The sequence below is a fragment of the Pelobates fuscus genome, chromosome 5 (genome assembly GCF_036172605.1).
Source record: "Pelobates fuscus isolate aPelFus1 chromosome 5, aPelFus1.pri, whole genome shotgun sequence".
Taxonomy (NCBI): domain Eukaryota; kingdom Metazoa; phylum Chordata; class Amphibia; order Anura; family Pelobatidae; genus Pelobates; species Pelobates fuscus.
The window spans coordinates 346,428,958-346,455,989 of record NC_086321.1 but is presented as its reverse complement, the minus strand read 5'-3'; the positions used below and the strand labels follow the sequence as shown (position 1 = coordinate 346,455,989).

At 50.4% G+C, this 27,032-nt stretch overlaps 49 non-coding genes across 49 annotated transcripts; all 49 read right to left on the bottom strand.

Annotated features, from left to right (window-relative positions):
- Nucleotides 1-318: 318 nt before the first annotated feature.
- On the bottom strand, nucleotides 319-392 carry TRNAI-AAU (transfer RNA isoleucine (anticodon AAU)). Its single transcript has one exon. It is a non-coding gene; the product is annotated as a tRNA-Ile (tRNA).
- A 99-nt stretch (nucleotides 393-491) lies between these two features.
- Nucleotides 492-563, bottom strand: TRNAD-GUC (transfer RNA aspartic acid (anticodon GUC)). Its single transcript has one exon. It is a non-coding gene; the product is annotated as a tRNA-Asp (tRNA).
- Nucleotides 564-1,399: 836 nt separating this feature from the next.
- Nucleotides 1,400-1,473, bottom strand: TRNAI-AAU (transfer RNA isoleucine (anticodon AAU)). Its single transcript has one exon. It is a non-coding gene; the product is annotated as a tRNA-Ile (tRNA).
- A 99-nt stretch (nucleotides 1,474-1,572) lies between these two features.
- TRNAD-GUC (transfer RNA aspartic acid (anticodon GUC)) lies at nucleotides 1,573-1,644 on the bottom strand. Its single transcript has one exon. It is a non-coding gene; the product is annotated as a tRNA-Asp (tRNA).
- An 836-nt stretch (nucleotides 1,645-2,480) lies between these two features.
- On the bottom strand, nucleotides 2,481-2,554 carry TRNAI-AAU (transfer RNA isoleucine (anticodon AAU)). The gene has a single exon. It is a non-coding gene; the product is annotated as a tRNA-Ile (tRNA).
- A 99-nt stretch (nucleotides 2,555-2,653) lies between these two features.
- Nucleotides 2,654-2,725, bottom strand: TRNAD-GUC (transfer RNA aspartic acid (anticodon GUC)). The gene has a single exon. It is a non-coding gene; the product is annotated as a tRNA-Asp (tRNA).
- An 836-nt stretch (nucleotides 2,726-3,561) lies between these two features.
- On the bottom strand, nucleotides 3,562-3,635 carry TRNAI-AAU (transfer RNA isoleucine (anticodon AAU)). The gene has a single exon. It is a non-coding gene; the product is annotated as a tRNA-Ile (tRNA).
- A 99-nt stretch (nucleotides 3,636-3,734) lies between these two features.
- On the bottom strand, nucleotides 3,735-3,806 carry TRNAD-GUC (transfer RNA aspartic acid (anticodon GUC)). The gene has a single exon. It is a non-coding gene; the product is annotated as a tRNA-Asp (tRNA).
- An 836-nt stretch (nucleotides 3,807-4,642) lies between these two features.
- TRNAI-AAU (transfer RNA isoleucine (anticodon AAU)) lies at nucleotides 4,643-4,716 on the bottom strand. Its single transcript has one exon. It is a non-coding gene; the product is annotated as a tRNA-Ile (tRNA).
- Nucleotides 4,717-4,815: 99 nt separating this feature from the next.
- TRNAD-GUC (transfer RNA aspartic acid (anticodon GUC)) lies at nucleotides 4,816-4,887 on the bottom strand. The gene has a single exon. It is a non-coding gene; the product is annotated as a tRNA-Asp (tRNA).
- An 836-nt stretch (nucleotides 4,888-5,723) lies between these two features.
- TRNAI-AAU (transfer RNA isoleucine (anticodon AAU)) lies at nucleotides 5,724-5,797 on the bottom strand. Its single transcript has one exon. It is a non-coding gene; the product is annotated as a tRNA-Ile (tRNA).
- Nucleotides 5,798-5,896: 99 nt separating this feature from the next.
- Nucleotides 5,897-5,968, bottom strand: TRNAD-GUC (transfer RNA aspartic acid (anticodon GUC)). The gene has a single exon. It is a non-coding gene; the product is annotated as a tRNA-Asp (tRNA).
- An 836-nt stretch (nucleotides 5,969-6,804) lies between these two features.
- Nucleotides 6,805-6,878, bottom strand: TRNAI-AAU (transfer RNA isoleucine (anticodon AAU)). The gene has a single exon. It is a non-coding gene; the product is annotated as a tRNA-Ile (tRNA).
- Nucleotides 6,879-6,977: 99 nt separating this feature from the next.
- Nucleotides 6,978-7,049, bottom strand: TRNAD-GUC (transfer RNA aspartic acid (anticodon GUC)). Its single transcript has one exon. It is a non-coding gene; the product is annotated as a tRNA-Asp (tRNA).
- An 836-nt stretch (nucleotides 7,050-7,885) lies between these two features.
- On the bottom strand, nucleotides 7,886-7,959 carry TRNAI-AAU (transfer RNA isoleucine (anticodon AAU)). Its single transcript has one exon. It is a non-coding gene; the product is annotated as a tRNA-Ile (tRNA).
- A 99-nt stretch (nucleotides 7,960-8,058) lies between these two features.
- TRNAD-GUC (transfer RNA aspartic acid (anticodon GUC)) lies at nucleotides 8,059-8,130 on the bottom strand. The gene has a single exon. It is a non-coding gene; the product is annotated as a tRNA-Asp (tRNA).
- Nucleotides 8,131-8,966: 836 nt separating this feature from the next.
- TRNAI-AAU (transfer RNA isoleucine (anticodon AAU)) lies at nucleotides 8,967-9,040 on the bottom strand. The gene has a single exon. It is a non-coding gene; the product is annotated as a tRNA-Ile (tRNA).
- Nucleotides 9,041-9,139: 99 nt separating this feature from the next.
- TRNAD-GUC (transfer RNA aspartic acid (anticodon GUC)) lies at nucleotides 9,140-9,211 on the bottom strand. The gene has a single exon. It is a non-coding gene; the product is annotated as a tRNA-Asp (tRNA).
- An 836-nt stretch (nucleotides 9,212-10,047) lies between these two features.
- TRNAI-AAU (transfer RNA isoleucine (anticodon AAU)) lies at nucleotides 10,048-10,121 on the bottom strand. Its single transcript has one exon. It is a non-coding gene; the product is annotated as a tRNA-Ile (tRNA).
- A 99-nt stretch (nucleotides 10,122-10,220) lies between these two features.
- On the bottom strand, nucleotides 10,221-10,292 carry TRNAD-GUC (transfer RNA aspartic acid (anticodon GUC)). Its single transcript has one exon. It is a non-coding gene; the product is annotated as a tRNA-Asp (tRNA).
- An 836-nt stretch (nucleotides 10,293-11,128) lies between these two features.
- On the bottom strand, nucleotides 11,129-11,202 carry TRNAI-AAU (transfer RNA isoleucine (anticodon AAU)). The gene has a single exon. It is a non-coding gene; the product is annotated as a tRNA-Ile (tRNA).
- Nucleotides 11,203-11,301: 99 nt separating this feature from the next.
- Nucleotides 11,302-11,373, bottom strand: TRNAD-GUC (transfer RNA aspartic acid (anticodon GUC)). Its single transcript has one exon. It is a non-coding gene; the product is annotated as a tRNA-Asp (tRNA).
- Nucleotides 11,374-12,209: 836 nt separating this feature from the next.
- On the bottom strand, nucleotides 12,210-12,283 carry TRNAI-AAU (transfer RNA isoleucine (anticodon AAU)). Its single transcript has one exon. It is a non-coding gene; the product is annotated as a tRNA-Ile (tRNA).
- A 99-nt stretch (nucleotides 12,284-12,382) lies between these two features.
- Nucleotides 12,383-12,454, bottom strand: TRNAD-GUC (transfer RNA aspartic acid (anticodon GUC)). Its single transcript has one exon. It is a non-coding gene; the product is annotated as a tRNA-Asp (tRNA).
- Nucleotides 12,455-13,290: 836 nt separating this feature from the next.
- TRNAI-AAU (transfer RNA isoleucine (anticodon AAU)) lies at nucleotides 13,291-13,364 on the bottom strand. The gene has a single exon. It is a non-coding gene; the product is annotated as a tRNA-Ile (tRNA).
- Nucleotides 13,365-13,463: 99 nt separating this feature from the next.
- On the bottom strand, nucleotides 13,464-13,535 carry TRNAD-GUC (transfer RNA aspartic acid (anticodon GUC)). Its single transcript has one exon. It is a non-coding gene; the product is annotated as a tRNA-Asp (tRNA).
- Nucleotides 13,536-14,371: 836 nt separating this feature from the next.
- TRNAI-AAU (transfer RNA isoleucine (anticodon AAU)) lies at nucleotides 14,372-14,445 on the bottom strand. Its single transcript has one exon. It is a non-coding gene; the product is annotated as a tRNA-Ile (tRNA).
- Nucleotides 14,446-14,544: 99 nt separating this feature from the next.
- On the bottom strand, nucleotides 14,545-14,616 carry TRNAD-GUC (transfer RNA aspartic acid (anticodon GUC)). The gene has a single exon. It is a non-coding gene; the product is annotated as a tRNA-Asp (tRNA).
- An 836-nt stretch (nucleotides 14,617-15,452) lies between these two features.
- Nucleotides 15,453-15,526, bottom strand: TRNAI-AAU (transfer RNA isoleucine (anticodon AAU)). The gene has a single exon. It is a non-coding gene; the product is annotated as a tRNA-Ile (tRNA).
- Nucleotides 15,527-15,625: 99 nt separating this feature from the next.
- TRNAD-GUC (transfer RNA aspartic acid (anticodon GUC)) lies at nucleotides 15,626-15,697 on the bottom strand. The gene has a single exon. It is a non-coding gene; the product is annotated as a tRNA-Asp (tRNA).
- An 836-nt stretch (nucleotides 15,698-16,533) lies between these two features.
- On the bottom strand, nucleotides 16,534-16,607 carry TRNAI-AAU (transfer RNA isoleucine (anticodon AAU)). Its single transcript has one exon. It is a non-coding gene; the product is annotated as a tRNA-Ile (tRNA).
- Nucleotides 16,608-16,706: 99 nt separating this feature from the next.
- TRNAD-GUC (transfer RNA aspartic acid (anticodon GUC)) lies at nucleotides 16,707-16,778 on the bottom strand. Its single transcript has one exon. It is a non-coding gene; the product is annotated as a tRNA-Asp (tRNA).
- Nucleotides 16,779-17,614: 836 nt separating this feature from the next.
- Nucleotides 17,615-17,688, bottom strand: TRNAI-AAU (transfer RNA isoleucine (anticodon AAU)). The gene has a single exon. It is a non-coding gene; the product is annotated as a tRNA-Ile (tRNA).
- A 99-nt stretch (nucleotides 17,689-17,787) lies between these two features.
- Nucleotides 17,788-17,859, bottom strand: TRNAD-GUC (transfer RNA aspartic acid (anticodon GUC)). Its single transcript has one exon. It is a non-coding gene; the product is annotated as a tRNA-Asp (tRNA).
- Nucleotides 17,860-18,695: 836 nt separating this feature from the next.
- TRNAI-AAU (transfer RNA isoleucine (anticodon AAU)) lies at nucleotides 18,696-18,769 on the bottom strand. Its single transcript has one exon. It is a non-coding gene; the product is annotated as a tRNA-Ile (tRNA).
- A 99-nt stretch (nucleotides 18,770-18,868) lies between these two features.
- On the bottom strand, nucleotides 18,869-18,940 carry TRNAD-GUC (transfer RNA aspartic acid (anticodon GUC)). The gene has a single exon. It is a non-coding gene; the product is annotated as a tRNA-Asp (tRNA).
- An 836-nt stretch (nucleotides 18,941-19,776) lies between these two features.
- Nucleotides 19,777-19,850, bottom strand: TRNAI-AAU (transfer RNA isoleucine (anticodon AAU)). Its single transcript has one exon. It is a non-coding gene; the product is annotated as a tRNA-Ile (tRNA).
- A 99-nt stretch (nucleotides 19,851-19,949) lies between these two features.
- On the bottom strand, nucleotides 19,950-20,021 carry TRNAD-GUC (transfer RNA aspartic acid (anticodon GUC)). Its single transcript has one exon. It is a non-coding gene; the product is annotated as a tRNA-Asp (tRNA).
- Nucleotides 20,022-20,857: 836 nt separating this feature from the next.
- Nucleotides 20,858-20,931, bottom strand: TRNAI-AAU (transfer RNA isoleucine (anticodon AAU)). Its single transcript has one exon. It is a non-coding gene; the product is annotated as a tRNA-Ile (tRNA).
- A 99-nt stretch (nucleotides 20,932-21,030) lies between these two features.
- TRNAD-GUC (transfer RNA aspartic acid (anticodon GUC)) lies at nucleotides 21,031-21,102 on the bottom strand. The gene has a single exon. It is a non-coding gene; the product is annotated as a tRNA-Asp (tRNA).
- Nucleotides 21,103-21,938: 836 nt separating this feature from the next.
- On the bottom strand, nucleotides 21,939-22,012 carry TRNAI-AAU (transfer RNA isoleucine (anticodon AAU)). Its single transcript has one exon. It is a non-coding gene; the product is annotated as a tRNA-Ile (tRNA).
- A 99-nt stretch (nucleotides 22,013-22,111) lies between these two features.
- TRNAD-GUC (transfer RNA aspartic acid (anticodon GUC)) lies at nucleotides 22,112-22,183 on the bottom strand. The gene has a single exon. It is a non-coding gene; the product is annotated as a tRNA-Asp (tRNA).
- An 836-nt stretch (nucleotides 22,184-23,019) lies between these two features.
- On the bottom strand, nucleotides 23,020-23,093 carry TRNAI-AAU (transfer RNA isoleucine (anticodon AAU)). The gene has a single exon. It is a non-coding gene; the product is annotated as a tRNA-Ile (tRNA).
- Nucleotides 23,094-23,192: 99 nt separating this feature from the next.
- Nucleotides 23,193-23,264, bottom strand: TRNAD-GUC (transfer RNA aspartic acid (anticodon GUC)). Its single transcript has one exon. It is a non-coding gene; the product is annotated as a tRNA-Asp (tRNA).
- An 836-nt stretch (nucleotides 23,265-24,100) lies between these two features.
- On the bottom strand, nucleotides 24,101-24,174 carry TRNAI-AAU (transfer RNA isoleucine (anticodon AAU)). The gene has a single exon. It is a non-coding gene; the product is annotated as a tRNA-Ile (tRNA).
- Nucleotides 24,175-24,273: 99 nt separating this feature from the next.
- TRNAD-GUC (transfer RNA aspartic acid (anticodon GUC)) lies at nucleotides 24,274-24,345 on the bottom strand. The gene has a single exon. It is a non-coding gene; the product is annotated as a tRNA-Asp (tRNA).
- An 836-nt stretch (nucleotides 24,346-25,181) lies between these two features.
- On the bottom strand, nucleotides 25,182-25,255 carry TRNAI-AAU (transfer RNA isoleucine (anticodon AAU)). The gene has a single exon. It is a non-coding gene; the product is annotated as a tRNA-Ile (tRNA).
- Nucleotides 25,256-25,354: 99 nt separating this feature from the next.
- On the bottom strand, nucleotides 25,355-25,426 carry TRNAD-GUC (transfer RNA aspartic acid (anticodon GUC)). The gene has a single exon. It is a non-coding gene; the product is annotated as a tRNA-Asp (tRNA).
- Nucleotides 25,427-26,435: 1,009 nt separating this feature from the next.
- Nucleotides 26,436-26,507, bottom strand: TRNAD-GUC (transfer RNA aspartic acid (anticodon GUC)). Its single transcript has one exon. It is a non-coding gene; the product is annotated as a tRNA-Asp (tRNA).
- Between the last annotated feature and the right edge of the window lie 525 nt (nucleotides 26,508-27,032).

Here is a 27,032-nt window from a genome sequence, read left to right as displayed (position 1 = left end):
GATGTGTTATGTTTCTGGGTACTTATGGGACTTTATAAAAAGGGGTGTTTCTTCTGCCCGTGGAAATTAAGTTAATGCATTAACTCCCTGAATTATATCACGGGCAGAGGGGAGGGATTGTTTACTGTATGTGGGAGTATCTTACTGTTAATTACTGTTTTCATTGCCTCCGCTAAAATTGCGGTCTGAGACAGATTTTTGCCGGCTGGACGCTTAAACGATCACTGGAGAGAAAAGCAATGTTAATTACTGTTTTCATTGCCTCCGCTAAAATTGCATTCTGAGACAGCTTAAACAATCGCTGGAGAGAAAAGCAACTGGCCCGTGTGGGGATCGAACCCACGGCCTTGGCGTTATTAGCACCACGCTCTAACCAACTGAGCTAACCGGCCACGGCAGGGGGGAGCTGGCGTTCATGCTGATCCACACAAGCGAATGCTCCCGCGTCTTGTGCATATTAGAGGAGGCGGCCAAAGGAAATAAAAATAGCACTCCCCGTCGGGGAATCGAACCCCGGTCTCCCGCGTGACAGGCGGGGATACTCACCACTATACTAACGAGGATGAGCTGTGCAGTGACGGCGTGCGGCTCGCAGTCACGGGGATATTTGCGATATGTGACGAAAGCCACTGGGCTTTGGAGAAGACTACTTGCCAGCCTTTTACCCTGTGACTATGGCCCCTTTAATTTATTGCGGCAGAGAGACCCTAATTGTGCCTATTGGGACTTTAAACGTTGGTTCTTCGAACTCCCGAACAGTCAAAGTGGCCGCCATTCGACATTCGAACGCGTGGTGGCAGCCATCTTGTTCGCATCGGCTAAAACCGCGAATAGGCTTCAGGGGGACCTAGCCGCGAACGTCCTGGAACTATTTTCGACATGAAAACCTCGCGGTTCCCGGCCGGTCCCCCAGCGGCACTTAGCTGCGATTCTGTGGAACTGTTTTGGGCATGAAATCCTGCGTTCGCCTGGGCAAAACTATGACTTCCATAGAATTTCTGAACCCCTGGTCCGATCTGGGTGATTTTTGGATATGTTGTCCACCCAGATCAGGGCTGTCAGGGGATGTAAGATTTACGGGGATGTGTTATGTTTCTGGGTACTTATGGGACTTTATAAAAAGGGGTGTTTCTTCTGCCCGTGGAAATTAAGTTAATGCATTAACTCCCTGAATTATATCACGGGCAGAGGGGAGGGATTGTTTACTGTATGTGGGAGTATCTTACTGTTAATTACTGTTTTTATTGCCTCCGCTAAAATTGCGGTCTGAGACAGATTTTTGCCGGCTGGACGCTTAAACGATCACTGGAGAGAAAAGCAATGTTAATTACTGTTTTCATTGCCTCCGCTAAAATTGCATTCTGAGACAGCTTAAACAATCGCTGGAGAGAAAAGCAACTGGCCCGTGTGGGGATCGAACCCACGGCCTTGGCGTTATTAGCACCACACTCTAACCAACTGAGCTAACCGGCCACGGCAGGGGGGAGCTGGCGTTCATGCTGATCCACACAAGCGAATGCTCCCGCGTCTTGTGCATATTAGAGGAGGCGGCCAAAGGAAATAAAAATAGCACTCCCCGTCGGGGAATCGAACCCCGGTCTCCCGCGTGACAGGCGGGGATACTCACCACTATACTAATGAGGATGAGCTGTGCAGTGACGGCGTGCGGCTCGCAGTCACGGGGATATTTGCGATATGTGACGAAAGCCACTGGGCTTTGGAGAAGACTACTTGCCAGCCTTTTACCCTGTGACTATGGCCCCTTTAATTTATTGCGGCAGAGAGACCCTAATTGTGCCTATTGGGACTTTAAACGTTGGTTCTTCGAACTCCCGAACAGTCAAAGTGGCCGCCATTCGACATTCGAACGCGTGGTGGCAGCCATCTTGTTCGCATGGGCTAAAACCGCGAATAGGCTTCAGGGGGACCTAGCCGCGAACGTCCTGGAACTATTTTCGACATGAAAACCTCGCGGTTCCCGGCCGGTCCCCCAGCGGCACTTAGCTGCGATTCTGTGGAACTGTTTTGGGCATGAAATCCTGCGTTCGCCTGGGCAAAACTATGACTTCCATAGAATTTCTGAACCCCTGGTCCGATCTGGGTGATTTTTGGATATGTTGTCCACCCAGATCAGGGCTGTCAGGGGATGTAAGATTTACGGGGATGTGTTATGTTTCTGGGTACTTATGGGACTTTATAAAAAGGGGTGTTTCTTCTGCCCGTGGAAATTAAGTTAATGCATTAACTCCCTGAATTATATCACGGGCAGAGGGGAGGGATTGTTTACTGTATGTGGGAGTATCTTACTGTTAATTACTGTTTTCATTGCCTCCGCTAAAATTGCGGTCTGAGACAGATTTTTGCCGGCTGGACGCTTAAACGATCACTGGAGAGAAAAGCAATGTTAATTACTGTTTTCATTGCCTCCGCTAAAATTGCATTCTGAGACAGCTTAAACAATCGCTGGAGAGAAAAGCAACTGGCCCGTGTGGGGATCGAACCCACGGCCTTGGCGTTATTAGCACCACGCTCTAACCAACTGAGCTAACCGGCCACGGCAGGGGGGAGCTGGCGTTCATGCTGATCCACACAAGCGAATGCTCCCGCGTCTTGTGCATATTAGAGGAGGCGGCCAAAGGAAATAAAAATAGCACTCCCCGTCGGGGAATCGAACCCCGGTCTCCCGCGTGACAGGCGGGGATACTCACCACTATACTAACGAGGATGAGCTGTGCAGTGACGGCGTGCGGCTCGCAGTCACGAGGATATTTGCGATATGTGACGAAAGCCACTGGGCTTTGGAGAAGACTACTTGCCAGCCTTTTACCCTGTGACTATGGCCCCTTTAATTTATTGCGGCAGAGAGACCCTAATTGTGCCTATTGGGACTTTAAACGTTGGTTCTTCGAACTCCCGAACAGTCAAAGTGGCCGCCATTCGACATTCGAACGCGTGGTGGCAGCCATCTTGTTCGCATGGGCTAAAACCGCGAATAGGTTTCAGGGGGACCTAGCCGCGAACGTCCTGGAACTATTTTCGACATGAAAACCTCGCGGTTCCCGGCCGGTCCCCCAGCGGCACTTAGCTGCGATTCTGTGGAACTGTTTTGGGCATGAAATCCTGCGTTCGCCTGGGCAAAACTATGACTTCCATAGAATTTCTGAACCCCTGGTCCGATCTGGGTGATTTTTGGATATGTTGTCCACCCAGATCAGGGCTGTCAGGGGATGTAAGATTTACGGGGATGTGTTATGTTTCTGGGTACTTATGGGACTTTATAAAAAGGGGTGTTTCTTCTGCCCGTGGAAATTAAGTTAATGCATTAACTCCCTGAATTATATCACGGGCAGAGGGGAGGGATTGTTTACTGTATGTGGGAGTATCTTACTGTTAATTACTGTTTTCATTGCCTCCGCTAAAATTGCGGTCTGAGACAGATTTTTGCCGGCTGGACGCTTAAACGATCACTGGAGAGAAAAGCAATGTTAATTACTGTTTTCATTGCCTCCGCTAAAATTGCATTCTGAGACAGCTTAAACAATCGCTGGAGAGAAAAGCAACTGGCCCGTGTGGGGATCGAACCCACGGCCTTGGCGTTATTAGCACCACGCTCTAACCAACTGAGCTAACCGGCCACGGCAGGGGGTAGCTGGCGTTCATGCTGATCCACACAAGCGAATGCTCCCGCGTCTTGTGCATATTAGAGGAGGCGGCCAAAGGAAATAAAAATAGCACTCCCCGTCGGGGAATCGAACCCCGGTCTCCCGCGTGACAGGCGGGGATACTCACCACTATACTAACGAGGATGAGCTGTGCAGTGACGGCGTGCGGCTCGCAGTCACGAGGATATTTGCGATATGTGACGAAAGCCACTGGGCTTTGGAGAAGACTACTTGCCAGCCTTTTACCCTGTGACTATGGCCCCTTTAATTTATTGCGGCAGAGAGACCCTAATTGTGCCTATTGGGACTTTAAACGTTGGTTCTTCGAACTCCCGAACAGTCAAAGTGGCCGCCATTCGACATTCGAACGCGTGGTGGCAGCCATCTTGTTCGCATGGGCTAAAACCGCGAATAGGCTTCAGGGGGACCTAGCCGCGAACGTCCTGGAACTATTTTCGACATGAAAACCTCGCGGTTCCCGGCCGGTCCCCCAGCGGCACTTAGCTGCGATTCTGTGGAACTGTTTTGGGCATGAAATCCTGCATTCGCCTGGGCAAAACTATGACTTCCATAGAATTTCTGAACCCCTGGTCCGATCTGGGTGATTTTTGGATATGTTGTCCACCCAGATCAGGGCTGTCAGGGGATGTAAGATTTACGGGGATGTGTTATGTTTCTGGGTACTTATGGGACTTTATAAAAAGGGGTGTTTCTTCTGCCCGTGGAAATTAAGTTAATGCATTAACTCCCTGAATTATATCACGGGCAGAGGGGAGGGATTGTTTACTGTATGTGGGAGTATCTTACTGTTAATTACTGTTTTCATTGCCTCCGCTAAAATTGCGGTCTGAGACAGATTTTTGCCGGCTGGACGCTTAAACGATCACTGGAGAGAAAAGCAATGTTAATTACTGTTTTCATTGCCTCCGCTAAAATTGCATTCTGAGACAGCTTAAACAATCGCTGGAGAGAAAAGCAACTGGCCCGTGTGGGGATCGAACCCACGGCCTTGGCGTTATTAGCACCACGCTCTAACCAACTGAGCTAACCGGCCACGGCAGGGGGGAGCTGGCGTTCATGCTGATCCACACAAGCGAATGCTCCCGCGTCTTGTGCATATTAGAGGAGGCGGCCAAAGGAAATAAAAATAGCACTCCCCGTCGGGGAATCGAACCCCGGTCTCCCGCGTGACAGGCGGGGATACTCACCACTATACTAACGAGGATGAGCTGTGCAGTGACGGCGTGCGGCTCGCAGTCACGGGGATATTTGCGATATGTGACGAAAGCCACTGGGCTTTGGAGAAGACTACTTGCCAGCCTTTTACCCTGTGACTATGGCCCCTTTAATTTATTGCGGCAGAGAGACCCTAATTGTGCCTATTGGGACTTTAAACGTTGGTTCTTCGAACTCCCGAACAGTCAAAGTGGCCGCCATTCGACATTCGAACGCGTGGTGGCAGCCATCTTGTTCGCATCGGCTAAAACCGCGAATAGGCTTCAGGGGGACCTAGCCGCGAACGTCCTGGAACTATTTTCGACATGAAAACCTCGCGGTTCCCGGCCGGTCCCCCAGCGGCACTTAGCTGCGATTCTGTGGAACTGTTTTGGGCATGAAATCCTGCGTTCGCCTGGGCAAAACTATGACTTCCATAGAATTTCTGAACCCCTGGTCCGATCTGGGTGATTTTTGGATATGTTGTCCACCCAGATCAGGGCTGTCAGGGGATGTAAGATTTACGGGGATGTGTTATGTTTCTGGGTACTTATGGGACTTTATAAAAAGGGGTGTTTCTTCTGCCCGTGGAAATTAAGTTAATGCATTAACTCCCTGAATTATATCACGGGCAGAGGGGAGGGATTGTTTACTGTATGTGGGAGTATCTTACTGTTAATTACTGTTTTCATTGCCTCCGCTAAAATTGCGGTCTGAGACAGATTTTTGCCGGCTGGACGCTTAAACGATCACTGGAGAGAAAAGCAATGTTAATTACTGTTTTCATTGCCTCCGCTAAAATTGCATTCTGAGACAGCTTAAACAATCGCTGGAGAGAAAAGCAACTGGCCCGTGTGGGGATCGAACCCACGGCCTTGGCGTTATTAGCACCACGCTCTAACCAACTGAGCTAACCGGCCACGGCAGGGGGGAGCTGGCGTTCATGCTGATCCACACAAGCGAATGCTCCCGCGTCTTGTGCATATTAGAGGAGGCGGCCAAAGGAAATAAAAATAGCACTCCCCGTCGGGGAATCGAACCCCGGTCTCCCGCGTGACAGGCGGGGATACTCACCACTATACTAACGAGGATGAGCTGTGCAGTGACGGCGTGCGGCTCGCAGTCACGGGGATATTTGCGATATGTGACGAAAGCCACTGGGCTTTGGAGAAGACTACTTGCCAGCCTTTTACCCTGTGACTATGGCCCCTTTAATTTATTGCGGCAGAGAGACCCTAATTGTGCCTATTGGGACTTTAAACGTTGGTTCTTCGAACTCCCGAACAGTCAAAGTGGCCGCCATTCGACATTCGAACGCGTGGTGGCAGCCATCTTGTTCGCATGGGCTAAAACCGCGAATAGGCTTCAGGGGGACCTAGCCGCGAACGTCCTGGAACTATTTTCGACATGAAAACCTCGCGGTTCCCGGCCGGTCCCCCAGCGGCACTTAGCTGCGATTCTGTGGAACTGTTTTGGGCATGAAATCCTGCGTTCGCCTGGGCAAAACTATGACTTCCATAGAATTTCTGAACCCCTGGTCCGATCTGGGTGATTTTTGGATATGTTGTCCACCCAGATCAGGGCTGTCAGGGGATGTAAGATTTACGGGGATGTGTTATGTTTCTGGGTACTTATGGGACTTTATAAAAAGGGGTGTTTCTTCTGCCCGTGGAAATTAAGTTAATGCATTAACTCCCTGAATTATATCACGGGCAGAGGGGAGGGATTGTTTACTGTATGTGGGAGTATCTTACTGTTAATTACTGTTTTCATTGCCTCCGCTAAAATTGCGGTCTGAGACAGATTTTTGCCGGCTGGACGCTTAAACGATCACTGGAGAGAAAAGCAATGTTAATTACTGTTTTCATTGCCTCCGCTAAAATTGCATTCTGAGACAGCTTAAACAATCGCTGGAGAGAAAAGCAACTGGCCCGTGTGGGGATCGAACCCACGGCCTTGGCGTTATTAGCACCACGCTCTAACCAACTGAGCTAACCGGCCACGGCAGGGGGGAGCTGGCGTTCATGCTGATCCACACAAGCGAATGCTCCCGCGTCTTGTGCATATTAGAGGAGGCGGCCAAAGGAAATAAAAATAGCACTCCCCGTCGGGGAATCGAACCCCGGTCTCCCGCGTGACAGGCGGGGATACTCACCACTATACTAACGAGGATGAGCTGTGCAGTGACGGCGTGCGGCTCGCAGTCACGAGGATATTTGCGATATGTGACGAAAGCCACTGGGCTTTGGAGAAGACTACTTGCCAGCCTTTTACCCTGTGACTATGGCCCCTTTAATTTATTGCGGCAGAGAGACCCTAATTGTGCCTATTGGGACTTTAAACGTTGGTTCTTCGAACTCCCGAACAGTCAAAGTGGCCGCCATTCGACATTCGAACGCGTGGTGGCAGCCATCTTGTTCGCATGGGCTAAAACCGCGAATAGGTTTCAGGGGGACCTAGCCGCGAACGTCCTGGAACTATTTTCGACATGAAAACCTCGCGGTTCCCGGCCGGTCCCCCAGCGGCACTTAGCTGCGATTCTGTGGAACTGTTTTGGGCATGAAATCCTGCGTTCGCCTGGGCAAAACTATGACTTCCATAGAATTTCTGAACCCCTGGTCCGATCTGGGTGATTTTTGGATATGTTGTCCACCCAGATCAGGGCTGTCAGGGGATGTAAGATTTACGGGGATGTGTTATGTTTCTGGGTACTTATGGGACTTTATAAAAAGGGGTGTTTCTTCTGCCCGTGGAAATTAAGTTAATGCATTAACTCCCTGAATTATATCACGGGCAGAGGGGAGGGATTGTTTACTGTATGTGGGAGTATCTTACTGTTAATTACTGTTTTCATTGCCTCCGCTAAAATTGCGGTCTGAGACAGATTTTTGCCGGCTGGACGCTTAAACGATCACTGGAGAGAAAAGCAATGTTAATTACTGTTTTCATTGCCTCCGCTAAAATTGCATTCTGAGACAGCTTAAACAATCGCTGGAGAGAAAAGCAACTGGCCCGTGTGGGGATCGAACCCACGGCCTTGGCGATATTAGCACCACGCTCTAACCAACTGAGCTAACCGGCCACGGCAGGGGGTAGCTGGCGTTCATGCTGATCCACACAAGCGAATGCTCCCGCGTCTTGTGCATATTAGAGGAGGCGGCCAAAGGAAATAAAAATAGCACTCCCCGTCGGGGAATCGAACCCCGGTCTCCCGCGTGACAGGCGGGGATACTCACCACTATACTAACGAGGATGAGCTGTGCAGTGACGGCGTGCGGCTCGCAGTCACGGGGATATTTGCGATATGTGACGAAAGCCACTGGGCTTTGGAGAAGACTACTTGCCAGCCTTTTACCCTGTGACTATGGCCCCTTTAATTTATTGCGGCAGAGAGACCCTAATTGTGCCTATTGGGACTTTAAACGTTGGTTCTTCGAACTCCCGAACAGTCAAAGTGGCCGCCATTCGACATTCGAACGCGTGGTGGCAGCCATCTTGTTCGCATGGGCTAAAACCGCGAATAGGCTTCAGGGGGACCTAGCCGCGAACGTCCTGGAACTATTTTCGACATGAAAACCTCGCGGTTCCCGGCCGGTCCCCCAGCGGCACTTAGCTGCGATTCTGTGGAACTGTTTTGGGCATGAAATCCTGCGTTCGCCTGGGCAAAACTATGACTTCCATAGAATTTATGAACCCCTGGTCCGATCTGGGTGATTTTTGGATATGTTGTCCACCCAGATCAGGGCTGTCAGGGGATGTAAGATTTACGGGGATGTGTTATGTTTCTGGGTACTTATGGGACTTTATAAAAAGGGGTGTTTCTTCTGCCCGTGGAAATTAAGTTAATGCATTAACTCCCTGAATTATATCACGGGCAGAGGGGAGGGATTGTTTACTGTATGTGGGAGTATCTTACTGTTAATTACTGTTTTCATTGCCTCCGCTAAAATTGCGGTCTGAGACAGATTTTTGCCGGCTGGACGCTTAAACGATCACTGGAGAGAAAAGCAATGTTAATTACTGTTTTCATTGCCTCCGCTAAAATTGCATTCTGAGACAGCTTAAACAATCGCTGGAGAGAAAAGCAACTGGCCCGTGTGGGGATCGAACCCACGGCCTTGGCGTTATTAGCACCACGCTCTAACCAACTGAGCTAACCGGCCACGGCAGGGGGGAGCTGGCGTTCATGCTGATCCACACAAGCGAATGCTCCCGCGTCTTGTGCATATTAGAGGAGGCGGCCAAAGGAAATAAAAATAGCACTCCCCGTCGGGGAATCGAACCCCGGTCTCCCGCGTGACAGGCGGGGATACTCACCACTATACTAACGAGGATGAGCTGTGCAGTGACGGCGTGCGGCTCGCAGTCACGGGGATATTTGCGATATGTGACGAAAGCCACTGGGCTTTGGAGAAGACTACTTGCCAGCCTTTTACCCTGTGACTATGGCCCCTTTAATTTATTGCGGCAGAGAGACCCTAATTGTGCCTATTGGGACTTTAAACGTTGGTTCTTCGAACTCCCGAACAGTCAAAGTGGCCGCCATTCGACATTCGAACGCGTGGTGGCAGCCATCTTGTTCGCATCGGCTAAAACCGCGAATAGGCTTCAGGGGGACCTAGCCGCGAACGTCCTGGAACTATTTTCGACATGAAAACCTCGCGGTTCCCGGCCGGTCCCCCAGCGGCACTTAGCTGCGATTCTGTGGAACTGTTTTGGGCATGAAATCCTGCGTTCGCCTGGGCAAAACTATGACTTCCATAGAATTTCTGAACCCCTGGTCCGATCTGGGTGATTTTTGGATATGTTGTCCACCCAGATCAGGGCTGTCAGGGGATGTAAGATTTACGGGGATGTGTTATGTTTCTGGGTACTTATGGGACTTTATAAAAAGGGGTGTTTCTTCTGCCCGTGGAAATTAAGTTAATGCATTAACTCCCTGAATTATATCACGGGCAGAGGGGAGGGATTGTTTACTGTATGTGGGAGTATCTTACTGTTAATTACTGTTTTCATTGCCTCCGCTAAAATTGCGGTCTGAGACAGATTTTTGCCGGCTGGACGCTTAAACGATCACTGGAGAGAAAAGCAATGTTAATTACTGTTTTCATTGCCTCCGCTAAAATTGCATTCTGAGACAGCTTAAACAATCGCTGGAGAGAAAAGCAACTGGCCCGTGTGGGGATCGAACCCACGGCCTTGGCGTTATTAGCACCACGCTCTAACCAACTGAGCTAACCGGCCACGGCAGGGGGGAGCTGGCGTTCATGCTGATCCACACAAGCGAATGCTCCCGCGTCTTGTGCATATTAGAGGAGGCGGCCAAAGGAAATAAAAATAGCACTCCCCGTCGGGGAATCGAACCCCGGTCTCCCGCGTGACAGGCGGGGATACTCACCACTATACTAACGAGGATGAGCTGTGCAGTGACGGCGTGCGGCTCGCAGTCACGAGGATATTTGCGATATGTGACGAAAGCCACTGGGCTTTGGAGAAGACTACTTGCCAGCCTTTTACCCTGTGACTATGGCCCCTTTAATTTATTGCGGCAGAGAGACCCTAATTGTGCCTATTGGGACTTTAAACGTTGGTTCTTCGAACTCCCGAACAGTCAAAGTGGCCGCCATTCGACATTCGAACGCGTGGTGGCAGCCATCTTGTTCGCATGGGCTAAAACCGCGAATAGGTTTCAGGGGGACCTAGCCGCGAACGTCCTGGAACTATTTTCGACATGAAAACCTCGCGGTTCCCGGCCGGTCCCCCAGCGGCACTTAGCTGCGATTCTGTGGAACTGTTTTGGGCATGAAATCCTGCGTTCGCCTGGGCAAAACTATGACTTCCATAGAATTTCTGAACCCCTGGTCCGATCTGGGTGATTTTTGGATATGTTGTCCACCCAGATCAGGGCTGTCAGGGGATGTAAGATTTACGGGGATGTGTTATGTTTCTGGGTACTTATGGGACTTTATAAAAAGGGGTGTTTCTTCTGCCCGTGGAAATTAAGTTAATGCATTAACTCCCTGAATTATATCACGGGCAGAGGGGAGGGATTGTTTACTGTATGTGGGAGTATCTTACTGTTAATTACTGTTTTCATTGCCTCCGCTAAAATTGCGGTCTGAGACAGATTTTTGCCGGCTGGACGCTTAAACGATCACTGGAGAGAAAAGCAATGTTAATTACTGTTTTCATTGCCTCCGCTAAAATTGCATTCTGAGACAGCTTAAACAATCGCTGGAGAGAAAAGCAACTGGCCCGTGTGGGGATCGAACCCACGGCCTTGGCGATATTAGCACCACGCTCTAACCAACTGAGCTAACCGGCCACGGCAGGGGGTAGCTGGCGTTCATGCTGATCCACACAAGCGAATGCTCCCGCGTCTTGTGCATATTAGAGGAGGCGGCCAAAGGAAATAAAAATAGCACTCCCCGTCGGGGAATCGAACCCCGGTCTCCCGCGTGACAGGCGGGGATACTCACCACTATACTAACGAGGATGAGCTGTGCAGTGACGGCGTGCGGCTCGCAGTCACGGGGATATTTGCGATATGTGACGAAAGCCACTGGGCTTTGGAGAAGACTACTTGCCAGCCTTTTACCCTGTGACTATGGCCCCTTTAATTTATTGCGGCAGAGAGACCCTAATTGTGCCTATTGGGACTTTAAACGTTGGTTCTTCGAACTCCCGAACAGTCAAAGTGGCCGCCATTCGACATTCGAACGCGTGGTGGCAGCCATCTTGTTCGCATGGGCTAAAACCGCGAATAGGCTTCAGGGGGACCTAGCCGCGAACGTCCTGGAACTATTTTCGACATGAAAACCTCGCGGTTCCCGGCCGGTCCCCCAGCGGCACTTAGCTGCGATTCTGTGGAACTGTTTTGGGCATGAAATCCTGCGTTCGCCTGGGCAAAACTATGACTTCCATAGAATTTATGAACCCCTGGTCCGATCTGGGTGATTTTTGGATATGTTGTCCACCCAGATCAGGGCTGTCAGGGGATGTAAGATTTACGGGGATGTGTTATGTTTCTGGGTACTTATGGGACTTTATAAAAAGGGGTGTTTCTTCTGCCCGTGGAAATTAAGTTAATGCATTAACTCCCTGAATTATATCACGGGCAGAGGGGAGGGATTGTTTACTGTATGTGGGAGTATCTTACTGTTAATTACTGTTTTCATTGCCTCCGCTAAAATTGCGGTCTGAGACAGATTTTTGCCGGCTGGACGCTTAAACGATCACTGGAGAGAAAAGCAATGTTAATTACTGTTTTCATTGCCTCCGCTAAAATTGCATTCTGAGACAGCTTAAACAATCGCTGGAGAGAAAAGCAACTGGCCCGTGTGGGGATCGAACCCACGGCCTTGGCGTTATTAGCACCACGCTCTAACCAACTGAGCTAACCGGCCACGGCAGGGGGGAGCTGGCGTTCATGCTGATCCACACAAGCGAATGCTCCCGCGTCTTGTGCATATTAGAGGAGGCGGCCAAAGGAAATAAAAATAGCACTCCCCGTCGGGGAATCGAACCCCGGTCTCCCGCGTGACAGGCGGGGATACTCACCACTATACTAACGAGGATGAGCTGTGCAGTGACGGCGTGCGGCTCGCAGTCACGGGGATATTTGCGATATGTGACGAAAGCCACTGGGCTTTGGAGAAGACTACTTGCCAGCCTTTTACCCTGTGACTATGGCCCCTTTAATTTATTGCGGCAGAGAGACCCTAATTGTGCCTATTGGGACTTTAAACGTTGGTTCTTCGAACTCCCGAACAGTCAAAGTGGCCGCCATTCGACATTCGAACGCGTGGTGGCAGCCATCTTGTTCGCATCGGCTAAAACCGCGAATAGGCTTCAGGGGGACCTAGCCGCGAACGTCCTGGAACTATTTTCGACATGAAAACCTCGCGGTTCCCGGCCGGTCCCCCAGCGGCACTTAGCTGCGATTCTGTGGAACTGTTTTGGGCATGAAATCCTGCGTTCGCCTGGGCAAAACTATGACTTCCATAGAATTTCTGAACCCCTGGTCCGATCTGGGTGATTTTTGGATATGTTGTCCACCCAGATCAGGGCTGTCAGGGGATGTAAGATTTACGGGGATGTGTTATGTTTCTGGGTACTTATGGGACTTTATAAAAAGGGGTGTTTCTTCTGCCCGTGGAAATTAAGTTAATGCATTAACTCCCTGAATTATATCACGGGCAGAGGGGAGGGATTGTTTACTGTATGTGGGAGTATCTTACTGTTAATTACTGTTTTTATTGCCTCCGCTAAAATTGCGGTCTGAGACAGATTTTTGCCGGCTGGACGCTTAAACGATCACTGGAGAGAAAAGCAATGTTAATTACTGTTTTCATTGCCTCCGCTAAAATTGCATTCTGAGACAGCTTAAACAATCGCTGGAGAGAAAAGCAACTGGCCCGTGTGGGGATCGAACCCACGGCCTTGGCGTTATTAGCACCACACTCTAACCAACTGAGCTAACCGGCCACGGCAGGGGGGAGCTGGCGTTCATGCTGATCCACACAAGCGAATGCTCCCGCGTCTTGTGCATATTAGAGGAGGCGGCCAAAGGAAATAAAAATAGCACTCCCCGTCGGGGAATCGAACCCCGGTCTCCCGCGTGACAGGCGGGGATACTCACCACTATACTAATGAGGATGAGCTGTGCAGTGACGGCGTGCGGCTCGCAGTCACGGGGATATTTGCGATATGTGACGAAAGCCACTGGGCTTTGGAGAAGACTACTTGCCAGCCTTTTACCCTGTGACTATGGCCCCTTTAATTTATTGCGGCAGAGAGACCCTAATTGTGCCTATTGGGACTTTAAACGTTGGTTCTTCGAACTCCCGAACAGTCAAAGTGGCCGCCATTCGACATTCGAACGCGTGGTGGCAGCCATCTTGTTCGCATGGGCTAAAACCGCGAATAGGCTTCAGGGGGACCTAGCCGCGAACGTCCTGGAACTATTTTCGACATGAAAACCTCGCGGTTCCCGGCCGGTCCCCCAGCGGCACTTAGCTGCGATTCTGTGGAACTGTTTTGGGCATGAAATCCTGCGTTCGCCTGGGCAAAACTATGACTTCCATAGAATTTCTGAACCCCTGGTCCGATCTGGGTGATTTTTGGATATGTTGTCCACCCAGATCAGGGCTGTCAGGGGATGTAAGATTTACGGGGATGTGTTATGTTTCTGGGTACTTATGGGACTTTATAAAAAGGGGTGTTTCTTCTGCCCGTGGAAATTAAGTTAATGCATTAACTCCCTGAATTATATCACGGGCAGAGGGGAGGGATTGTTTACTGTATGTGGGAGTATCTTACTGTTAATTACTGTTTTCATTGCCTCCGCTAAAATTGCGGTCTGAGACAGATTTTTGCCGGCTGGACGCTTAAACGATCACTGGAGAGAAAAGCAATGTTAATTACTGTTTTCATTGCCTCCGCTAAAATTGCATTCTGAGACAGCTTAAACAATCGCTGGAGAGAAAAGCAACTGGCCCGTGTGGGGATCGAACCCACGGCCTTGGCGTTATTAGCACCACGCTCTAACCAACTGAGCTAACCGGCCACGGCAGGGGGGAGCTGGCGTTCATGCTGATCCACACAAGCGAATGCTCCCGCGTCTTGTGCATATTAGAGGAGGCGGCCAAAGGAAATAAAAATAGCACTCCCCGTCGGGGAATCGAACCCCGGTCTCCCGCGTGACAGGCGGGGATACTCACCACTATACTAACGAGGATGAGCTGTGCAGTGACGGCGTGCGGCTCGCAGTCACGAGGATATTTGCGATATGTGACGAAAGCCACTGGGCTTTGGAGAAGACTACTTGCCAGCCTTTTACCCTGTGACTATGGCCCCTTTAATTTATTGCGGCAGAGAGACCCTAATTGTGCCTATTGGGACTTTAAACGTTGGTTCTTCGAACTCCCGAACAGTCAAAGTGGCCGCCATTCGACATTCGAACGCGTGGTGGCAGCCATCTTGTTCGCATGGGCTAAAACCGCGAATAGGTTTCAGGGGGACCTAGCCGCGAACGTCCTGGAACTATTTTCGACATGAAAACCTCGCGGTTCCCGGCCGGTCCCCCAGCGGCACTTAGCTGCGATTCTGTGGAACTGTTTTGGGCATGAAATCCTGCGTTCGCCTGGGCAAAACTATGACTTCCATAGAATTTCTGAACCCCTGGTCCGATCTGGGTGATTTTTGGATATGTTGTCCACCCAGATCAGGGCTGTCAGGGGATGTAAGATTTACGGGGATGTGTTATGTTTCTGGGTACTTATGGGACTTTATAAAAAGGGGTGTTTCTTCTGCCCGTGGAAATTAAGTTAATGCATTAACTCCCTGAATTATATCACGGGCAGAGGGGAGGGATTGTTTACTGTATGTGGGAGTATCTTACTGTTAATTACTGTTTTCATTGCCTCCGCTAAAATTGCGGTCTGAGACAGATTTTTGCCGGCTGGACGCTTAAACGATCACTGGAGAGAAAAGCAATGTTAATTACTGTTTTCATTGCCTCCGCTAAAATTGCATTCTGAGACAGCTTAAACAATCGCTGGAGAGAAAAGCAACTGGCCCGTGTGGGGATCGAACCCACGGCCTTGGCGTTATTAGCACCACGCTCTAACCAACTGAGCTAACCGGCCACGGCAGGGGGTAGCTGGCGTTCATGCTGATCCACACAAGCGAATGCTCCCGCGTCTTGTGCATATTAGAGGAGGCGGCCAAAGGAAATAAAAATAGCACTCCCCGTCGGGGAATCGAACCCCGGTCTCCCGCGTGACAGGCGGGGATACTCACCACTATACTAACGAGGATGAGCTGTGCAGTGACGGCGTGCGGCTCGCAGTCACGAGGATATTTGCGATATGTGACGAAAGCCACTGGGCTTTGGAGAAGACTACTTGCCAGCCTTTTACCCTGTGACTATGGCCCCTTTAATTTATTGCGGCAGAGAGACCCTAATTGTGCCTATTGGGACTTTAAACGTTGGTTCTTCGAACTCCCGAACAGTCAAAGTGGCCGCCATTCGACATTCGAACGCGTGGTGGCAGCCATCTTGTTCGCATGGGCTAAAACCGCGAATAGGCTTCAGGGGGACCTAGCCGCGAACGTCCTGGAACTATTTTCGACATGAAAACCTCGCGGTTCCCGGCCGGTCCCCCAGCGGCACTTAGCTGCGATTCTGTGGAACTGTTTTGGGCATGAAATCCTGCATTCGCCTGGGCAAAACTATGACTTCCATAGAATTTCTGAACCCCTGGTCCGATCTGGGTGATTTTTGGATATGTTGTCCACCCAGATCAGGGCTGTCAGGGGATGTAAGATTTACGGGGATGTGTTATGTTTCTGGGTACTTATGGGACTTTATAAAAAGGGGTGTTTCTTCTGCCCGTGGAAATTAAGTTAATGCATTAACTCCCTGAATTATATCACGGGCAGAGGGGAGGGATTGTTTACTGTATGTGGGAGTATCTTACTGTTAATTACTGTTTTCATTGCCTCCGCTAAAATTGCGGTCTGAGACAGATTTTTGCCGGCTGGACGCTTAAACGATCACTGGAGAGAAAAGCAATGTTAATTACTGTTTTCATTGCCTCCGCTAAAATTGCATTCTGAGACAGCTTAAACAATCGCTGGAGAGAAAAGCAACTGGCCCGTGTGGGGATCGAACCCACGGCCTTGGCGTTATTAGCACCACGCTCTAACCAACTGAGCTAACCGGCCACGGCAGGGGGGAGCTGGCGTTCATGCTGATCCACACAAGCGAATGCTCCCGCGTCTTGTGCATATTAGAGGAGGCGGCCAAAGGAAATAAAAATAGCACTCCCCGTCGGGGAATCGAACCCCGGTCTCCCGCGTGACAGGCGGGGATACTCACCACTATACTAACGAGGATGAGCTGTGCAGTGACGGCGTGCGGCTCGCAGTCACGGGGATATTTGCGATATGTGACGAAAGCCACTGGGCTTTGGAGAAGACTACTTGCCAGCCTTTTACCCTGTGACTATGGCCCCTTTAATTTATTGCGGCAGAGAGACCCTAATTGTGCCTATTGGGACTTTAAACGTTGGTTCTTCGAACTCCCGAACAGTCAAAGTGGCCGCCATTCGACATTCGAACGCGTGGTGGCAGCCATCTTGTTCGCATCGGCTAAAACCGCGAATAGGCTTCAGGGGGACCTAGCCGCGAACGTCCTGGAACTATTTTCGACATGAAAACCTCGCGGTTCCCGGCCGGTCCCCCAGCGGCACTTAGCTGCGATTCTGTGGAACTGTTTTGGGCATGAAATCCTGCGTTCGCCTGGGCAAAACTATGACTTCCATAGAATTTCTGAACCCCTGGTCCGATCTGGGTGATTTTTGGATATGTTGTCCACCCAGATCAGGGCTGTCAGGGGATGTAAGATTTACGGGGATGTGTTATGTTTCTGGGTACTTATGGGACTTTATAAAAAGGGGTGTTTCTTCTGCCCGTGGAAATTAAGTTAATGCATTAACTCCCTGAATTATATCACGGGCAGAGGGGAGGGATTGTTTACTGTATGTGGGAGTATCTTACTGTTAATTACTGTTTTCATTGCCTCCGCTAAAATTGCGGTCTGAGACAGATTTTTGCCGGCTGGACGCTTAAACGATCACTGGAGAGAAAAGCAATGTTAATTACTGTTTTCATTGCCTCCGCTAAAATTGCATTCTGAGACAGCTTAAACAATCGCTGGAGAGAAAAGCAACTGGCCCGTGTGGGGATCGAACCCACGGCCTTGGCGTTATTAGCACCACGCTCTAACCAACTGAGCTAACCGGCCACGGCAGGGGGGAGCTGGCGTTCATGCTGATCCACACAAGCGAATGCTCCCGCGTCTTGTGCATATTAGAGGAGGCGGCCAAAGGAAATAAAAATAGCACTCCCCGTCGGGGAATCGAACCCCGGTCTCCCGCGTGACAGGCGGGGATACTCACCACTATACTAACGAGGATGAGCTGTGCAGTGACGGCGTGCGGCTCGCAGTCACGGGGATATTTGCGATATGTGACGAAAGCCACTGGGCTTTGGAGAAGACTACTTGCCAGCCTTTTACCCTGTGACTATGGCCCCTTTAATTTATTGCGGCAGAGAGACCCTAATTGTGCCTATTGGGACTTTAAACGTTGGTTCTTCGAACTCCCGAACAGTCAAAGTGGCCGCCATTCGACATTCGAACGCGTGGTGGCAGCCATCTTGTTCGCATGGGCTAAAACCGCGAATAGGCTTCAGGGGGACCTAGCCGCGAACGTCCTGGAACTATTTTCGACATGAAAACCTCGCGGTTCCCGGCCGGTCCCCCAGCGGCACTTAGCTGCGATTCTGTGGAACTGTTTTGGGCATGAAATCCTGCGTTCGCCTGGGCAAAACTATGACTTCCATAGAATTTCTGAACCCCTGGTCCGATCTGGGTGATTTTTGGATATGTTGTCCACCCAGATCAGGGCTGTCAGGGGATGTAAGATTTACGGGGATGTGTTATGTTTCTGGGTACTTATGGGACTTTATAAAAAGGGGTGTTTCTTCTGCCCGTGGAAATTAAGTTAATGCATTAACTCCCTGAATTATATCACGGGCAGAGGGGAGGGATTGTTTACTGTATGTGGGAGTATCTTACTGTTAATTACTGTTTTCATTGCCTCCGCTAAAATTGCGGTCTGAGACAGATTTTTGCCGGCTGGACGCTTAAACGATCACTGGAGAGAAAAGCAATGTTAATTACTGTTTTCATTGCCTCCGCTAAAATTGCATTCTGAGACAGCTTAAACAATCGCTGGAGAGAAAAGCAACTGGCCCGTGTGGGGATCGAACCCACGGCCTTGGCGTTATTAGCACCACGCTCTAACCAACTGAGCTAACCGGCCACGGCAGGGGGGAGCTGGCGTTCATGCTGATCCACACAAGCGAATGCTCCCGCGTCTTGTGCATATTAGAGGAGGCGGCCAAAGGAAATAAAAATAGCACTCCCCGTCGGGGAATCGAACCCCGGTCTCCCGCGTGACAGGCGGGGATACTCACCACTATACTAACGAGGATGAGCTGTGCAGTGACGGCGTGCGGCTCGCAGTCACGAGGATATTTGCGATATGTGACGAAAGCCACTGGGCTTTGGAGAAGACTACTTGCCAGCCTTTTACCCTGTGACTATGGCCCCTTTAATTTATTGCGGCAGAGAGACCCTAATTGTGCCTATTGGGACTTTAAACGTTGGTTCTTCGAACTCCCGAACAGTCAAAGTGGCCGCCATTCGACATTCGAACGCGTGGTGGCAGCCATCTTGTTCGCATGGGCTAAAACCGCGAATAGGTTTCAGGGGGACCTAGCCGCGAACGTCCTGGAACTATTTTCGACATGAAAACCTCGCGGTTCCCGGCCGGTCCCCCAGCGGCACTTAGCTGCGATTCTGTGGAACTGTTTTGGGCATGAAATCCTGCGTTCGCCTGGGCAAAACTATGACTTCCATAGAATTTCTGAACCCCTGGTCCGATCTGGGTGATTTTTGGATATGTTGTCCACCCAGATCAGGGCTGTCAGGGGATGTAAGATTTACGGGGATGTGTTATGTTTCTGGGTACTTATGGGACTTTATAAAAAGGGGTGTTTCTTCTGCCCGTGGAAATTAAGTTAATGCATTAACTCCCTGAATTATATCACGGGCAGAGGGGAGGGATTGTTTACTGTATGTGGGAGTATCTTACTGTTAATTACTGTTTTCATTGCCTCCGCTAAAATTGCGGTCTGAGACAGATTTTTGCCGGCTGGACGCTTAAACGATCACTGGAGAGAAAAGCAATGTTAATTACTGTTTTCATTGCCTCCGCTAAAATTGCATTCTGAGACAGCTTAAACAATCGCTGGAGAGAAAAGCAACTGGCCCGTGTGGGGATCGAACCCACGGCCTTGGCGATATTAGCACCACGCTCTAACCAACTGAGCTAACCGGCCACGGCAGGGGGTAGCTGGCGTTCATGCTGATCCACACAAGCGAATGCTCCCGCGTCTTGTGCATATTAGAGGAGGCGGCCAAAGGAAATAAAAATAGCACTCCCCGTCGGGGAATCGAACCCCGGTCTCCCGCGTGACAGGCGGGGATACTCACCACTATACTAACGAGGATGAGCTGTGCAGTGACGGCGTGCGGCTCGCAGTCACGGGGATATTTGCGATATGTGACGAAAGCCACTGGGCTTTGGAGAAGACTACTTGCCAGCCTTTTACCCTGTGACTATGGCCCCTTTAATTTATTGCGGCAGAGAGACCCTAATTGTGCCTATTGGGACTTTAAACGTTGGTTCTTCGAACTCCCGAACAGTCAAAGTGGCCGCCATTCGACATTCGAACGCGTGGTGGCAGCCATCTTGTTCGCATGGGCTAAAACCGCGAATAGGCTTCAGGGGGACCTAGCCGCGAACGTCCTGGAACTATTTTCGACATGAAAACCTCGCGGTTCCCGGCCGGTCCCCCAGCGGCACTTAGCTGCGATTCTGTGGAACTGTTTTGGGCATGAAATCCTGCGTTCGCCTGGGCAAAACTATGACTTCCATAGAATTTATGAACCCCTGGTCCGATCTGGGTGATTTTTGGATATGTTGTCCACCCAGATCAGGGCTGTCAGGGGATGTAAGATTTACGGGGATGTGTTATGTTTCTGGGTACTTATGGGACTTTATAAAAAGGGGTGTTTCTTCTGCCCGTGGAAATTAAGTTAATGCATTAACTCCCTGAATTATATCACGGGCAGAGGGGAGGGATTGTTTACTGTATGTGGGAGTATCTTACTGTTAATTACTGTTTTCATTGCCTCCGCTAAAATTGCGGTCTGAGACAGATTTTTGCCGGCTGGACGCTTAAACGATCACTGGAGAGAAAAGCAATGTTAATTACTGTTTTCATTGCCTCCGCTAAAATTGCATTCTGAGACAGCTTAAACAATCGCTGGAGAGAAAAGCAACTGGCCCGTGTGGGGATCGAACCCACGGCCTTGGCGTTATTAGCACCACGCTCTAACCAACTGAGCTAACCGGCCACGGCAGGGGGGAGCTGGCGTTCATGCTGATCCACACAAGCGAATGCTCCCGCGTCTTGTGCATATTAGAGGAGGCGGCCAAAGGAAATAAAAATAGCACTCCCCGTCGGGGAATCGAACCCCGGTCTCCCGCGTGACAGGCGGGGATACTCACCACTATACTAACGAGGATGAGCTGTGCAGTGACGGCGTGCGGCTCGCAGTCACGGGGATATTTGCGATATGTGACGAAAGCCACTGGGCTTTGGAGAAGACTACTTGCCAGCCTTTTACCCTGTGACTATGGCCCCTTTAATTTATTGCGGCAGAGAGACCCTAATTGTGCCTATTGGGACTTTAAACGTTGGTTCTTCGAACTCCCGAACAGTCAAAGTGGCCGCCATTCGACATTCGAACGCGTGGTGGCAGCCATCTTGTTCGCATCGGCTAAAACCGCGAATAGGCTTCAGGGGGACCTAGCCGCGAACGTCCTGGAACTATTTTCGACATGAAAACCTCGCGGTTCCCGGCCGGTCCCCCAGCGGCACTTAGCTGCGATTCTGTGGAACTGTTTTGGGCATGAAATCCTGCGTTCGCCTGGGCAAAACTATGACTTCCATAGAATTTCTGAACCCCTGGTCCGATCTGGGTGATTTTTGGATATGTTGTCCACCCAGATCAGGGCTGTCAGGGGATGTAAGATTTACGGGGATGTGTTATGTTTCTGGGTACTTATGGGACTTTATAAAAAGGGGTGTTTCTTCTGCCCGTGGAAATTAAGTTAATGCATTAACTCCCTGAATTATATCACGGGCAGAGGGGAGGGATTGTTTACTGTATGTGGGAGTATCTTACTGTTAATTACTGTTTTTATTGCCTCCGCTAAAATTGCGGTCTGAGACAGATTTTTGCCGGCTGGACGCTTAAACGATCACTGGAGAGAAAAGCAATGTTAATTACTGTTTTCATTGCCTCCGCTAAAATTGCATTCTGAGACAGCTTAAACAATCGCTGGAGAGAAAAGCAACTGGCCCGTGTGGGGATCGAACCCACGGCCTTGGCGTTATTAGCACCACACTCTAACCAACTGAGCTAACCGGCCACGGCAGGGGGGAGCTGGCGTTCATGCTGATCCACACAAGCGAATGCTCCCGCGTCTTGTGCATATTAGAGGAGGCGGCCAAAGGAAATAAAAATAGCACTCCCCGTCGGGGAATCGAACCCCGGTCTCCCGCGTGACAGGCGGGGATACTCACCACTATACTAATGAGGATGAGCTGTGCAGTGACGGCGTGCGGCTCGCAGTCACGGGGATATTTGCGATATGTGACGAAAGCCACTGGGCTTTGGAGAAGACTACTTGCCAGCCTTTTACCCTGTGACTATGGCCCCTTTAATTTATTGCGGCAGAGAGACCCTAATTGTGCCTATTGGGACTTTAAACGTTGGTTCTTCGAACTCCCGAACAGTCAAAGTGGCCGCCATTCGACATTCGAACGCGTGGTGGCAGCCATCTTGTTCGCATGGGCTAAAACCGCGAATAGGCTTCAGGGGGACCTAGCCGCGAACGTCCTGGAACTATTTTCGACATGAAAACCTCGCGGTTCCCGGCCGGTCCCCCAGCGGCACTTAGCTGCGATTCTGTGGAACTGTTTTGGGCATGAAATCCTGCGTTCGCCTGGGCAAAACTATGACTTCCATAGAATTTCTGAACCCCTGGTCCGATCTGGGTGATTTTTGGATATGTTGTCCACCCAGATCAGGGCTGTCAGGGGATGTAAGATTTACGGGGATGTGTTATGTTTCTGGGTACTTATGGGACTTTATAAAAAGGGGTGTTTCTTCTGCCCGTGGAAATTAAGTTAATGCATTAACTCCCTGAATTATATCACGGGCAGAGGGGAGGGATTGTTTACTGTATGTGGGAGTATCTTACTGTTAATTACTGTTTTCATTGCCTCCGCTAAAATTGCGGTCTGAGACAGATTTTTGCCGGCTGGACGCTTAAACGATCACTGGAGAGAAAAGCAATGTTAATTACTGTTTTCATTGCCTCCGCTAAAATTGCATTCTGAGACAGCTTAAACAATCGCTGGAGAGAAAAGCAACTGGCCCGTGTGGGGATCGAACCCACGGCCTTGGCGTTATTAGCACCACGCTCTAACCAACTGAGCTAACCGGCCACGGCAGGGGGGAGCTGGCGTTCATGCTGATCCACACAAGCGAATGCTCCCGCGTCTTGTGCATATTAGAGGAGGCGGCCAAAGGAAATAAAAATAGCACTCCCCGTCGGGGAATCGAACCCCGGTCTCCCGCGTGACAGGCGGGGATACTCACCACTATACTAACGAGGATGAGCTGTGCAGTGACGGCGTGCGGCTCGCAGTCACGAGGATATTTGCGATATGTGACGAAAGCCACTGGGCTTTGGAGAAGACTACTTGCCAGCCTTTTACCCTGTGACTATGGCCCCTTTAATTTATTGCGGCAGAGAGACCCTAATTGTGCCTATTGGGACTTTAAACGTTGGTTCTTCGAACTCCCGAACAGTCAAAGTGGCCGCCATTCGACATTCGAACGCGTGGTGGCAGCCATCTTGTTCGCATGGGCTAAAACCGCGAATAGGTTTCAGGGGGACCTAGCCGCGAACGTCCTGGAACTATTTTCGACATGAAAACCTCGCGGTTCCCGGCCGGTCCCCCAGCGGCACTTAGCTGCGATTCTGTGGAACTGTTTTGGGCATGAAATCCTGCGTTCGCCTGGGCAAAACTATGACTTCCATAGAATTTCTGAACCCCTGGTCCGATCTGGGTGATTTTTGGATATGTTGTCCACCCAGATCAGGGCTGTCAGGGGATGTAAGATTTACGGGGATGTGTTATGTTTCTGGGTACTTATGGGACTTTATAAAAAGGGGTGTTTCTTCTGCCCGTGGAAATTAAGTTAATGCATTAACTCCCTGAATTATATCACGGGCAGAGGGGAGGGATTGTTTACTGTATGTGGGAGTATCTTACTGTTAATTACTGTTTTCATTGCCTCCGCTAAAATTGCGGTCTGAGACAGATTTTTGCCGGCTGGACGCTTAAACGATCACTGGAGAGAAAAGCAATGTTAATTACTGTTTTCATTGCCTCCGCTAAAATTGCATTCTGAGACAGCTTAAACAATCGCTGGAGAGAAAAGCAACTGGCCCGTGTGGGGATCGAACCCACGGCCTTGGCGTTATTAGCACCACGCTCTAACCAACTGAGCTAACCGGCCACGGCAGGGGGTAGCTGGCGTTCATGCTGATCCACACAAGCGAATGCTCCCGCGTCTTGTGCATATTAGAGGAGGCGGCCAAAGGAAATAAAAATAGCACTCCCCGTCGGGGAATCGAACCCCGGTCTCCCGCGTGACAGGCGGGGATACTCACCACTATACTAACGAGGATGAGCTGTGCAGTGACGGCGTGCGGCTCGCAGTCACGAGGATATTTGCGATATGTGACGAAAGCCACTGGGCTTTGGAGAAGACTACTTGCCAGCCTTTTACCCTGTGACTATGGCCCCTTTAATTTATTGCGGCAGAGAGACCCTAATTGTGCCTATTGGGACTTTAAACGTTGGTTCTTCGAACTCCCGAACAGTCAAAGTGGCCGCCATTCGACATTCGAACGCGTGGTGGCAGCCATCTTGTTCGCATGGGCTAAAACCGCGAATAGGCTTCAGGGGGACCTAGCCGCGAACGTCCTGGAACTATTTTCGACATGAAAACCTCGCGGTTCCCGGCCGGTCCCCCAGCGGCACTTAGCTGCGATTCTGTGGAACTGTTTTGGGCATGAAATCCTGCATTCGCCTGGGCAAAACTATGACTTCCATAGAATTTCTGAACCCCTGGTCCGATCTGGGTGATTTTTGGATATGTTGTCCACCCAGATCAGGGCTGTCAGGGGATGTAAGATTTACGGGGATGTGTTATGTTTCTGGGTACTTATGGGACTTTATAAAAAGGGGTGTTTCTTCTGCCCGTGGAAATTAAGTTAATGCATTAACTCCCTGAATTATATCACGGGCAGAGGGGAGGGATTGTTTACTGTATGTGGGAGTATCTTACTGTTAATTACTGTTTTCATTGCCTCCGCTAAAATTGCGGTCTGAGACAGATTTTTGCCGGCTGGACGCTTAAACGATCACTGGAGAGAAAAGCAATGTTAATTACTGTTTTCATTGCCTCCGCTAAAATTGCATTCTGAGACAGCTTAAACAATCGCTGGAGAGAAAAGCAACTGGCCCGTGTGGGGATCGAACCCACGGCCTTGGCGATATTAGCACCACGCTCTAACCAACTGAGCTAACCGGCCACGGCAGGGGGGAGCTGGCGTTCATGCTGATCCACACAAGCGAATGCTCCCGCGTCTTGTGCATATTAGAGGAGGCGGCCAAAGGAAATAAAAATAGCACTCCCCGTCGGGGAATCGAACCCCGGTCTCCCGCGTGACAGGCGGGGATACTCACCACTATACTAACGAGGATGAGCTGTGCAGTGACGGCGTGCGGCTCGCAGTCACGAGGATATTTGCGATATGTGACGAAAGCCACTGGGCTTTGGAGAAGACTACTTGCCAGCCTTTTACCCTGTGACTATGGCCCCTTTAATTTATTGCGGCAGAGAGACCCTAATTGTGCCTATTGGGACTTTAAACGTTGGTTCTTCGAACTCCCGAACAGTCAAAGTGGCCGCCATTCGACATTCGAACGCGTGGTGGCAGCCATCTTGTTCGCATGGGCTAAAACCGCGAATAGGCTTCAGGGGGACCTAGCCGCGAACGTCCTGGAACTATTTTCGACATGAAAACCTCGCGGTTCCCGGCCGGTCCCCCAGCGGCACTTAGCTGCGATTCTGTGGAACTGTTTTGGGCATGAAATCCTGCGTTCGCCTGGGCAAAACTATGACTTCCATAGAATTTCTGAACCCCTGGTCCGATCTGGGTGATTTTTGGATATGTTGTCCACCCAGATCAGGGCTGTCAGGGGATGTAAGATTTACGGGGATGTGTTATGTTTCTGGGTACTTATGGGACTTTATAAAAAGGGGTGTTTCTTCTGCCCGTGGAAATTAAGTTAATGCATTAACTCCCTGAATTATATCACGGGCAGAGGGGAGGGATTGTTTACTGTATGTGGGAGTATCTTACTGTTAATTACTGTTTTCATTGCCTCCGCTAAAATTGCGGTCTGAGACAGATTTTTGCCGGCTGGACGCTTAAACGATCACTGGAGAGAAAAGCAATGTTAATTACTGTTTTCATTGCCTCCGCTAAAATTGCATTCTGAGACAGCTTAAACAATCGCTGGAGAGAAAAGCAACTGGCCCGTGTGGGGATCGAAGCCACGGCCTTGGCGTTATTAGCACCACGCTCTAACCAACTGAGCTAACCGGCCACGGCAGGGGGGAGCTGGCGTTCATGCTGATCCACACAAGCGAATGCTCCCGCGTCTTGTGCATATTAGAGGAGGCGGCCAAAGGAAATAAAAATAGCACTCCCCGTCGGGGAATCGAACCCCGGTCTCCCGCGTGACAGGCGGGGATACTCACCACTATACTAACGAGGATGAGCTGTGCAGTGACGGCGTGCGGCTCGCAGTCACGGGGATATTTGCGATATGTGACGAAAGCCACTGGGCTTTGGAGAAGACTACTTGCCAGCCTTTTACCCTGTGACTATGGCCCCTTTAATTTATTGCGGCAGAGAGACCCTAATTGTGCCTATTGGGACTTTAAACGTTGGTTCTTCGAACTCCCGAACAGTCAAAGTGGCCGCCATTCGACATTCGAACGCGTGGTGGCAGCCATCTTGTTCGCATGGGCTAAAACCGCGAATAGGCTTCAGGGGGACCTAGCCGCGAACGTCCTGGAACTATTTTCGACATGAAAACCTCGCGGTTCCCGGCCGGTCCCCCAGTGGCACTTAGCTGCGATTCTGTGGAACTGTTTTGGGCATGAAATCCTGCGTTCGCCTGGGCAAAACTATGACTTCCATAGAATTTCTGAACCCCTGGTCCGATCTGGGTGATTTTTGGATATGTTGTCCACCCAGATCAGGGCTGTCAGGGGATGTAAGATTTACGGGGATGTGT